This window comes from Terrapene carolina, unplaced genomic scaffold, assembly GCF_002925995.2.
Source record: "Terrapene carolina triunguis isolate 2854851 unplaced genomic scaffold, T_m_triunguis-2.0 Scaffold95, whole genome shotgun sequence".
Lineage (NCBI taxonomy): Eukaryota > Metazoa > Chordata > Testudines > Emydidae > Terrapene > Terrapene triunguis.
This window is the reverse complement of record NW_020664446.1, coordinates 16,157,043-16,169,350: the sequence shown is the minus strand read 5'-3', so window position 1 is coordinate 16,169,350 and position 12,308 is coordinate 16,157,043.

Sequence of the window (12,308 nt, the reverse complement as noted above, 5' to 3'; positions counted from 1 at the left end):
CATGATTTATAGCGGCTGAGTATCTAGAAACACTGGAGACTGCAGAGGAAATGGCCCTTGTCATTGTGAATATAACACAATGGGCCAAATTCTAACCAGTGCAGAGAAAGGTGGTTTAATCATCCCCTGAAAGCAGTGAGATCTCATGTTCTGGCTCCAGCACAGAGAGTGGATTATTTCTGCTAGGAGCATGAGTAATCTGCACAGGAAGGTGCAGAGAAGCCATTGCTGGGTTCGGGAGCGTATGCACACAAATATGTCCTTTGACCTTTAAGCCCCATCCTGGCATACTCTCATCTGGCATGGCTGGGATTGGAATGGAGATACTGCACCACGTGGTAAAAGAACATAGTAGGCAAGTACATTTACTGTGCCACACAGCCTGGCTTGTAGTAATAACCAGAACCTGCTAAATACCCCACTACAGGATGGCTGGACTGTGTTTTTTAGATCCACTGGACATATCCAAGCACCAAGTCACACTTCGTTCTGCCAGGGAGAGAATCCTCTTGGACCAGTGTTTCCCAGCATGCAGTGAGAGAAGACTCCCCATTGCACCATTGGCTGTCCATAAGCTCTTTCCACCCTTTGCAAAGACACAGACTGCAGTATCACTGCCGTTGGTGTGTTGCACACCTGCATAACTGATCTGTGAAATCTTTATATCAGAAAGCAAAAATGATCTATAATTCTTTTAATTAGAATGACTGAAGGAGATATATACATATATTGGGAGCACCATCCAGGAGAGCGCTCAAGTTGGAGATTGAGTTGGGAGAGAGATCTTACTCCAAGGGATTGTTTGCTCCCCTTTGGCTTGGAAGGATTTAGTGTCTGTACATGGTGATGTATAGTGTATCATCTTATGAAGCTTGCAGTCCTGGGAACTTTTGAATTATGTTCAAGCTTTTCTTTGAAACCTCCATGGATGACGAAGCTGCTTTTTATTTAATGTGGGAGATGCTGACAAGCACGCCCAAGAGACTGGAGATCTCTTGAAAGGATCTTTTAAAATATTAGCTTCACTGACGCTTTTTGATGATTCCACCCCACGCCCTAAGGATCAAGGAGCTGTTTGATTCTGTCAGCAATGAAAAATCCATTAGGTGTCCACATAAGAAAGATACTCTGTGTTGATAGGATTGCTGGGGTAGCATTTAGTGACCCTGTCCAAAGCCTTTGGTTTAACAGATCATGCATTCTTTGGAAATGAAGAAGTTTATAGTACAGTGTTACCCTTCTGGCTAAGAGATTGGAAACAGCTGGTGGGACAAAAATAGGTAGGTTAGATTTATTATAAAAGACATAAACAGAAGAGTAATGAAAGCAAGGACTCAATGATTAGAACTGGAGCACTTGAAAATATTCCAATGTTAAATATTTGGGTAAAGTATAGACCCTATTTAATTTTCTTTCTCTACGAAGAAAGCAATGTTTAAAAGCTCACTGCAAAAACAATTGTCATTCTTGACCAAAATTTCTCTGTGGATTTTTTATTTTTATTATTGTTTATCTTACCATAGTGCCTGCAAGCTCCAGTTATAGACCAGGATCCCATTGTGCTAGGTGCAGTACAAACGTAGAACAAAAGACAGTCTCTGCCCCAGGGGACTTGCATGTTAAATTTAACATGCCTTGAAGAGTCATTTCCCCATAAAATCAGTCTATTGGAACAGAGGCATTGACAATACTCTTAGGCTTTTTCTGACACACTGTTGAGCAACACTGTAATTTCTTTATAGGCAAGGAAGATGATGAAAGATGTCAGATGCTCAGCTATCAACACCAGGGATTCTCAACCTAAATTTCTTAGTGTGGACCATACCTGTCTTACTCAATCATTTGAATCCACCCACACTCCCTCTTGCAACTGCTTAACAACTCTGTGACACCTGCAGCAATCGCTAATGTGCACAAGCGACAGCAGTCAGGAATTAAATGTATTTTTAGCTGCCTTTTAATTTTATTCAGCAGCTGGAAACACGGAGCAGCACACAGTGCCATCTGACCAGCCAGCTCTCTGCAGAGCACAATCGGAGCACCTTTGCTCTACACCCTGCAAACACAGCAAAACAGAAAAGATCAGAGGAAAAATGGTGCTTCTGAATATAGGTAACTTGTTTGGAGCAGTGACACCTTCAACTTGAAAATCGCATCTGTGTATGAATTGTTTAGGTTGCAAAGTCAAACACTTGAAAGTGAGTAAATGCCAGAATTTAGGTTTTTCACACCATCCACAGGATTTGAACCTGAGCCTCTAGCAGTGCAGTCCAGCCTGAGCTATGGGAGTAATAGCATTAAGCTGGCAGCAGAAGGTTATCACCATGGGGATGGCAGGAATTGGGTTTCTGAGGCTATGTGGTGGGCCCAGGAGGAATCTCTTTCTTTCTCTCAGGAGGCTGGGGAGCTCCCTTACCCATTTGGTGCCCCCATAGTGGGCATTGATGGAGAAGCCTGGGCTGGCTTTCTCTGAACTCCTTCTGGAGAGGCTGTCTATTTCTGGGGTTCCCAGTACAGTGTGTGCTTCTGCTGTCGCTGTTTTGATGGTGCCCTGGGTATGACCTTAAATTAGAATGTTCACCTCCATTTATTTTGGCATCATGCCAAAATAATTTGTTGGTGACACAACAGAGGGAAATGGTGACTTTTCAAAAGTTTATTGCTCAGCTAAACTGGAATGGAATTTCCTGGGACAAAGAAAAGGCACTTCTCTGCATTGGGGGCTTTCTCCTTACCAAAAGTCAAAGGCCTTCTGCAAACAATGGAGATGGTAGCGCTAGTCAAATAAAAGGTCACAAGAATATTTTATAATGGAAAGTATTAGCCAGGCTAAATGTAGGGGCTATTACCAGGTCCCCAATAACACACACACACACACACACACACACACACACACACAATAAAATTTTCCCCTTCCTTCATATATATTTAATCTAAAGAAGAAAACACAAGTTATTAAAACTAACAATTTCAGATTTCTCCACCTGAGCTACAGCACAACATAAATGCAACCCAGCAAGCTAATGTTTATCATCAGAAGTATATATTCCTGAGGTTATAATAATTCACATTGATAGCTTGGGGGTGGGGGGAGAATATGAAAGTAGCATAGAAATTCATATATTCTGTTTTAATGAAAATCAAACAGTTTTTATGGAAACTGAAATGGATCTCTTATTTTAGAGTAATTTGTGCTTATGCATTTTGCAAATATGTCAGAGGAGCAAAACACGACACATTCTATAAGTATGTCAGTTCTTAAATGTAGAATATGATTTTACTTTTAAAGAAAATGAGTTCAGTTTGAAATTTAAAAAACATTCCTTTGTAGTGGTCCCATTAATGGGAAACAGCATAATATAGTTGTACATTTTGCAAGTTTAAAATTAGTGGCATAAAACCATATAGTATTACAATGACCTATTTCTGTATGATATAACTGAATGATATAGCAAGGTTTTTTCATTTTATTTTTTATATATAGCTCTGGTTTGCAAAAGGTGTTTATATTTATCTGGGCTGTAAGCATACAACAACCTTTCCATTATAAAGATGCAAGTAGTTACCCCTCTAACACTTAGGGACAGTTCTTTTATCCTACAAATTGGTATGCACAGTGGGGTCCAGAAGGGATATTCTGGGTGAATTGGCCAGGCCAATGTGGAGATACAAGGGCCAGATCCTCAGCTGGTGTAGGTCAGTATAACTCCACGGAAGACCATGTAACTATGCCAATTGACACCATCTGAGGATCTGGCTCATGAGAATATAAAACTATCTGGGTGAAATCCTAGGTCTCAGTCAAGTGGGAGTTTTGCCATTGACTTCAGTGAGACCAGGATTTCATCTTCACCATTTATCGTGGCTGAATGATTATGATGATCAGCTGTCAGACTGAATTTTGCAAGAGGGAACATAAGAACGGCCATACTGGGTCAGACCAAAGGTCCATCTAGCCTAGTATCCTATCTTCCGACAGTGGCCAATACCAGGTACCCCAGAGGGAATGAACACAACAGGTAATCAAGTGATCCATCCCCTGTTGCCCATTCCCAGCTTCTGGCAAATGGAGGCTAGAGACACCATCCCTGCCCATCCTGGCTAATAGCCATTGATGGACCTATCCTCCATTAACTTATCTTGTTCTTTTTTGAACCCTGTTCTAGTCTTGGCCTTCACAACATCCTCTGGCAAGGAGTTCCATAGGTTTACTGTGCCTTGTGTGAAATAATACTTCCTTTTGTTTGTTTTAAACCTGCTGCCTATTAATTTCATTTGGTGATCCTCTAGTTCTTGTATTATGAGAAGGAGTAAATAACATTTCCTTGTTTACTTTATCCAAACCAGTCATGATTTTATAGACCTCTGTAATATTCCCCCCCTTAGTCATTCCTTTTCCAAGCTGAACAGTCCCAGTCTTATTAATCTCTCCTCATTCGGAAGCTGGGAGCCGTTCCATACCCTTAATTATTTTTGTTGCCCTTTTCTGAACCTTTTTCAATTCTAATATATCTTTTTTTTTTTTTTTTGAGATGGGGTGACCACATCTGCACGCAGTATTCAAGATGTGGGCGTACCATGGATTTATATAGAGGCAATATGATATTTTCTGTCTTACTATCTATCCCTTTCTTAATGATTCCCAACATTCTGTTAGCTTCCTAGGGAGGCCTAGGAAGTTTTGCTTGTTACATTTTAGCAACCATTAGTGCCTTTTGGCATTTTGAGGAGATGTCGCCATCTATTTTGTAAGTTTCACACTTCTGAATGTCAGCATGCTTTATCAGCATGTAATGAGTGCTTCACTTCTGCTGTTAACTCTGGGATAAGAAGGGAGGACCCCAATTCAGCAAATCATTCTAAGCACGCACTTAAGTGCGTTACTGAATTGGGGAGAAGTTTGGCAGATTCATAAAGCTGTTTGGTTTCAGAAGTCTGGAGAGTTTCTCAGGCATAGAGGGAAACAATGTTGACTTGTGACACTGGGTGAAATCTTGGTTCCATTGAAGTAAATGGAAAAATTCCCATTGATTCCAATGGGGGCCAGGATTTCATCTATTTACTTCAAAGGGACTTAAGCATATGCTTAGGCTAGGTCTACACTATGGGGGGGGGGGTCGACCTAAGATATGCAACTTCAGCTACGCGAATAGTGGAGCTGAAGTTGCGTATTTTAGGTCGACTTACCTGGCTGTGAGGACGGCGGCGAGTCGACCGCTGCCGCTCCCCCGTCGACTCCGCTTCCGCCTCTCGCTGCAGTGGAGTTCCGGAGTCAATGGCAGAGCAATCGGGGATCCATTTTATCACGTCTACACTAGACACGATAAATCGATCCCCGATAGATCGATCGCTACCCGCCGATCCGGCGGGTAGTGAAGACGTGCCCTTATGCTTTGTTGAATAGGGGCCTAAATGATGATACAAAGTTCAAGGAAATGGCAAATCAGGCCTGATGTGCTTTTTTTGTTAAGGGAATTAGAAACAAAGAGAGGGGGTTCCATTTTTGAAGTCTTTGGCTGTCTTGTTTGAAAGGAATATTTCCAACAAAGTTTAGCCTAGAAACGCCACATTCCTTTTATTCATCTGTCCTCTCTGAAAATTTGTGCCCTGGAGAATTTCTGGGAAGGTCTGATACGTATGTTTGGATTTATCGCTGTTAGTTTCTGAATGTCATTGAATCCTAATGCATATTTCTAATGTCTGTAAGGACTCCTGTAATTTTTCTGAATACTGCATGGCTGCTTAAGTGAAGGGGGTACTCCTGCAGCATCCCTAAGCAGAACCAGCCAGTTTAAAAGACTTCAGGAAGTCTGCATATTTCGCTTTGAAGAATTTTTGGTGCAAATCTAGCTAGCAGATGACCAATATATGCTAATTAACAGCTGTCCTGTAGAGAAGCAATCTAACTTACAATTTATATCAGTATTTTTCCTTGACAACTTCCTTAAAATCCTAAGAAAATTCCCACACAAAGTTTAGTTAAATCATTAGCTAAGGGTAAACATATTATTAAGAGGGGAAAACACTGAAAAAAAAAAAAAAAAAAAAAAAACCCCTCAAACACACTGGAAATCCCGGATAAAGGTAACTTGCAAAGGAAATAAATTCGTGCCTCTTTTTTTTGCTTCCTTCTAGTGTATAGGGTTTCTTTGTTTGTTTTTACATTACAAATTCAGGTCTTGTCTGTTGTGGAAGACTGATGGAAAAACTAGTGGAAAAACAACTTCAAAGATTAAGTAACATTTTGGATAAAGGAAGCCTTTGTTAATGATTGAACACTGCCACCCTGAGAGTTCACAGTAAACACATTCTGTCTGGGACATCTGAGGGTATGTCTACACAGGAACTAGGCACTTGTGCCAGCTGACTCGGGCTTATAGGGCTTGGGCTGTGGGGCTGTACCTATGCGGTATAGATGTCTGGGCTCAGGCTGTAGCCCAGGCTCTAGGACTCTGTGAGGTGGTAAAGTCCCAGGGCTTGGGCTCCAACCCAAGCCTGAAGTCTACGCAGCAATGAAACCACCCTGCAGCCTGAGCCCTGCAAGCCCAAATCAGCTGGTATGGTCCAGCTGGGGGGTTCTCTTTGCTGTGTAGAGGGCCTATTAGGGCATGTCTAGCAAAAAGACCAGCGCACCAGGGCTGGCATCTCCTGCTCTTGTGAAAAGTGAGACTGGCTCTTAATGATCACAGCTTCTCAGAGCTTCAGTTTTGCCTCATTTGAAAGACTGATATCATCATATCCCAATCTGTCTCTAATCATATATTTTTCTGCTAAGGTTAAATGTATTTTGATTTATGGGGAGATTTTCAAAAGTGCCTAAGGGATTTGAAGCACAAGTCCCTTTGATTTTTTTTTCAATAAAATTGTGCTCCTAAATCTCTTAAGTGCTTTTGAAAATTTCCTCCGAAAGACACAAATCACTAATTAAATACCAAAAATTTTGTTCTTAACAATATAATTGCAATTGAGAAGTGACTGGTAAGATTACATGCATGACTGCACCTTTCAGCCATTAACCGGCATTTTTGGTTAACGTCATTAGTACAACCTAGATTGTGATTTCTTGGAATGTTTACAGTGGAATCTCCTTATTACTAGAAACTGTCAGTATTGTGGTAATAAGAACATGTAAAATGTTGTGTGGCTGAGAAAGTAGATGTGGTGATTTTTTTTTTTTTTTTTTTTTTAAATGGGCAAACTCTGCTCTCAAATATGCATGATAGATTTTGAGATTCTGGACTGCCTCCTGACACTGATTCAATGTGTATCTGCACCTGCAGGGGGAGCAGACTATAATGATAATATTTTTATATAATATATAGGGTCACAGATGTGTCTGGTGCTTTACAAACACAGAGACCGGGTCTGAAACTAGATTCTGCCCAAACAAGTTCCAAAGAGATTGGAACAAATTAGAGCCAAATCTCCAGAACTCTTGATGGAATGAATGGGAAAAAAGGTATGTTTGAAGGGGAGGGGATTGGAAGATGCCCTACTATGTTAGTTTATCCAGGCAGAAAGTTGGCAAGATCTCACTGGCAGGCAACTGATGGAGAAAATTCAGAGCTTAGCTTGTAAGTTAGGCATTCCTGATTTCACTGTAACTAATGGGTTGCTAGAAAGATGGAAGGATGATATTTTATACAGTTCAAGCAATAGCATAGCAAAAGTACAGATGTGGATGACTGTGTTCCAGAATGTTGGGTTATAGAAGCTCCCCTGGAATTCATGAGAGGGAAAAATTCAACTTTTGGGTCTTGTTTCAGTGCTAGAGGAAAAAGGAATGGACAGATGTCATCTGGGTGGAATATTGAAATATAAGTGTTAAGATGTGGCTCGAGTCTTGTGCATAAATAGCTTAAGATAGCAATGCTATGTAGTGGACAAGGCTGGGAAAATGGATCCCACTGCTATAGGAACAAGTAAGACTTAAAGGTTGCTTTAAGGATGTGAAGATAAGACTGGTGCTGTATGAAGCCAGCAAGAATGTACAGATGAGAAATATGGAAGAATTGTTTGTATACAGTATTCGACAGCTTTCTTCAAAGAGGCAGGAAGTTTGATGTCATGTGCTACCTGCACAGCAAATGCAGATAATAAAAAAGTGTACAAACATAAAATTTAATTTACCACCTGCCAAAAGATCACCAACACTTTGAAAAAACAAGCTGGGTGAAATGCTGCTCCATTGAAGTCCATGGCAAAACTCCCATTGACTTCAGTAGAGCCCAGATGTCACCTTATGCTTTTTATCAGCATAATTTTAATTAATACAAGGCAAATTATGGCCATACTGCCGAAACATTTCACTCTTTGGCCTGGTCTACACTGGAGGGGGGGGATACGTCGACTTCAGCTACGCTATTCTCGTAGCTGAAGTCAACGTATCTTAGATCGACTTAGAATTACTTATTTCGCCTCCTTGCGGCGCGGGATCGACGGCCGTGGCTCCCCCGTCGACTTTGCTTCCACCTCTCCCCGAGCTGGAGTTCAGCAGTCGACGGGAGAGCGATCGGGGATCGATTTATTGCGTCTACACTACACGCAATAAATCGATTCCCCGATAGATCGATCGCTACCCGTCGATCCAGCGGGTAGTGTAGACGTACCCTTTGTCTTGTTACACATGCAAAGGGAGAAATGGACCTAACCAGAGCAATAATTGCCAGATGCTACAGAAGGGTTAGCACCACTAAACCCCCACAGCCTGGTAATAGGGGAAGGAAGTCTATGCTCCTCCTGAGATGGCAGAACAGGATCTTGATTGTTCTGAAGAAATTGACAACAGGGGCATTTGAGAGGGAAAAGAAAGGGGGACGTATGCTTTATGCTTAGTTACGATCCATGCAAGAGGACGAATCTGTTGAAACAAATAATGAAGCAGAAAATCAGCCACAGAACTTTTTATCAGCATTACAGGCTGTTTTCTCAAATGGTGTGTCTACATAGCCATCAGAGGGGTGATTGCTGCTCAGGTGGGTGTACATGCACTAGCACTAACCTAGCTAGCACAGCTACATATAGCCACAAAGACACGGCAGCATGGGCTTCAGTGTAGGCTGTACGAGCCCACCCAGGACCCTTGGTATGTATTCACATTGCTAGTCCTTGTTCGACTCCGTGCCACTGCATTTTCATTGCTATTTGTAGCTGTGCTAGCTAGTATGGGTATCCTGCCCTCGCTGCGATTACACCTCCGATTCCAGTGCAGACGTACCCAAAGTCTTGTGACAAGCTTGAGGCCTTTCCCAATTGGCTCTTCTGACACACGCTCTCAGGAGTGTGCTGGCAGTGGCTATTCGCTTTCATGCATATTGTTTAGATGTGGGTGAATGTGGCAAAGAAGCTTTCATGAATGTACTTATGAACAGAAACTACGGTTTCATTTTGCTAGTGTTTCATGGCCTCCTTTCAGTTGCTTTGGATAAAATTCATGTGGCCCGTGCACTGCAGAATTTCACTTTCTGTGGAGAATCTGTATTGGCAAATTTTTGGTTTACAAAAATGTTTGTGGAAAGCAAAGATGGTTACTCACACACATGCATGTCTGAGAAGATTCCTTTGCATTTTAAAGTGTCTGGAGAGTCCACTTAAATTTGGCCCCAACGTTACATTTTTGTAAATAAACGTTTATAGCTTTTATAAGACTAATAGAAATATGCCACCCCCACCCTTTATATTAAAAAAAAAAAAAAAAGCTCCAATAAACACAGTTGGTTTTTAAACAAACAGCTCCTGGCCAAGTCTGAAACCCAAAAGTTACAGCACTAACAGCCTGAAAGCGAAACTGGCGATCAATAAAAATGAAGCTGAATTAACTGATTTTCATTTGCCCAAGATCAGAAGAATGTAAGACGTAAACAAAAAAGAAGTGAGTAAACAGTAAGTTTTCTTTTTTTTTTTATTTTAATTCTCTTTTTTTAACAATCTGTGGTGGTATTGTTACCATAGGTAAATAAATTTGTTTAATATATGTGATATTTAAGCTCAGTGTCCCTTGAAAAATAATCAAATGCATAATGTGAAACTGAAAACATTTTCTGGGAACATAACTATTTCATTGAAACATTTGACAAAAATGATCAATGTTTTGTTTTGAAAAGGTTAAAGCCCTTCATTTCAACTTGGTTTCAACATATGTATATTACAAACGTTCAAACAATAAAGTCAAACCAACAGGCTTTGACATTATTGAAATGAAGCACTTCAGTAAGCTTGCCTCAATATTTCAAAACCACATATTTCATTTTGTGGGAATTTTGACTTTTCTTCTAGTATGGGATGAAAGGAATTTCCCGAAAAATGGAAATTGAGTTTCGAGCAGGGATTTTTGTGGTGTCACCTGTTAATGCATCACAGTTGCGAGGAGAATATGGGTTTAATGTAAACTTTTACAAGTTCGTCAGTGCAGAATAATATAATAGTATCATTCAGATACTTACACTGTGTCTGAATGCTAAGGCGTAAACATCATCTAGATGCAGATGAATCTTGGGAAATGCTGAGGATGGCAAAGTATGGCCGTGATGACAGATTTCATTCAGCTGATAATGAAAGGGAAGTTGAAAATCCATTGTGGAACAAGGATGCCTCACAACTGGTTATGGTGATTTAATTGTTGCCACAAGCCCTGCTTTTCACTACTGCTGTTTCAGACAGTAAATTAAACTAGCTGTTTGCATTGCTGCTGAAGGCCTGGGAAATGTCACAAACCATAATAGCACAGGAATTCGAAGATGTGAGATTATTCAGCATGATTTTATAATTGGAAATATAATAATATCTGAAGGTTAGAGTTTCTGTGGAACGAAACAAACAAGAATTTCATTAACTCTCCTTAAATCTAGCCCAGTGAATGGAACTCAGTGTCCTATGGTTAGGAAGTCTTTGGGTGGAATTTTGTTACTGTTTTGGGAGTGCTACAGAAAGACTACTATTAATATTTTAATGTACAAGGGATCTGCATGTGTTCCGTCTTTTGGCCATGTGATCAATCCGACAGTTTGTGCGTGGGGATGTTTTTGGTCTTTTTGATTTATTAGAGCACTCAACCACATATTTTCTGAAACCCTGCCCCATGGTCCCACTTCAGTTTGTTCATTCTCCTCCTGGAATCGCACAGATAAAATGTAACTCCTGTGTGTGGGTTTTTTGTTTTGTTTTTTTTTGGTAGGACATACTTGGTTAAAAATTCAACTCCTCTCCAATAAGTCATTTGGGAGGCTGTTGCCTGTAAATAGTACATATTGTGTCAAATGCTACTGAAATCTTTAGAATTGTATTAAAAGCGACCTGAAACTCAGTCTTGTAAGTGAGACATGTCCGTATAGGGCCAGATTGTTATACCTTTGCTCACGCTGAGTAGCACTTTACTTCACAAGTAGTCCCTTTGACTTGAACAGGATTACTGATTTGTGTACGGTGCTATTCTTAGTGAATAGTACCTTACACTGTCTGGCCCTTGGGTTTGAGCTGTTTTAATGTATTGATTACATATGCATTTCTATTTCTAATTTGGATGCCGATGCAAAGCAGCATGCAAGTGTAAAGATTTTCCCCATATATATCCTGCTACAATTTTCTTTGACTACTTGCTAGGACACTCAAACTCATATCAGTGCAGACACATTTTTATCTTATTATAAAGAAATAAAGGTCTATGGAAAGCATTACAGACACTCTAGGGATGCTGCAAACCATGCTCAAAAATTGACCTAAGTTTAGAAAAGAGAAGAAACCTAAAAGTTGGGGAAACTTGGCTTCCTTTGCAGCTGTGTTACAAGCTTCTTCAGTTTCTTTAGGCAAGTCATTTCAGCCACAATTTTCATGTGCCCACTAATTTTTGTTTGGATGCCTCATTTTTGGGGTCCCCACATGGTGTTGCAAATTGTGGATCCCCAAATGGAGTCACTTGATATCAGAGGGCACTCTTGAAAAGATTAGCCTCTAGTTTTGATTCTTCACTGCCTTGCACTTTGTGTGGTCAATCACTCCTTCTCAAAGTAGGAGTGACACTGTTAAATGGGAAATCGCCGCTCATTTGGACAGTGCTCAATATACCCTTTGCCCAGGGGTAAATGACTGTACAAAGGCAATAATGGATGAGGAATCTGGCTCAGATTCCACATCTGTAAAATGGGCATCTTTTCCAATATGTAGTTGAGCTTGTGTGAATAACTGATGTTTGTTTGTTTTGTTTGCTGGGAGTTATGAAAAATATATTAAATTGTTTTGGATCAACTAGAATCCAATATTTGGGGTCGGGGGGAGGGCTCAGCAAATTGAAAAGTTATCAAAAAACCTCATGT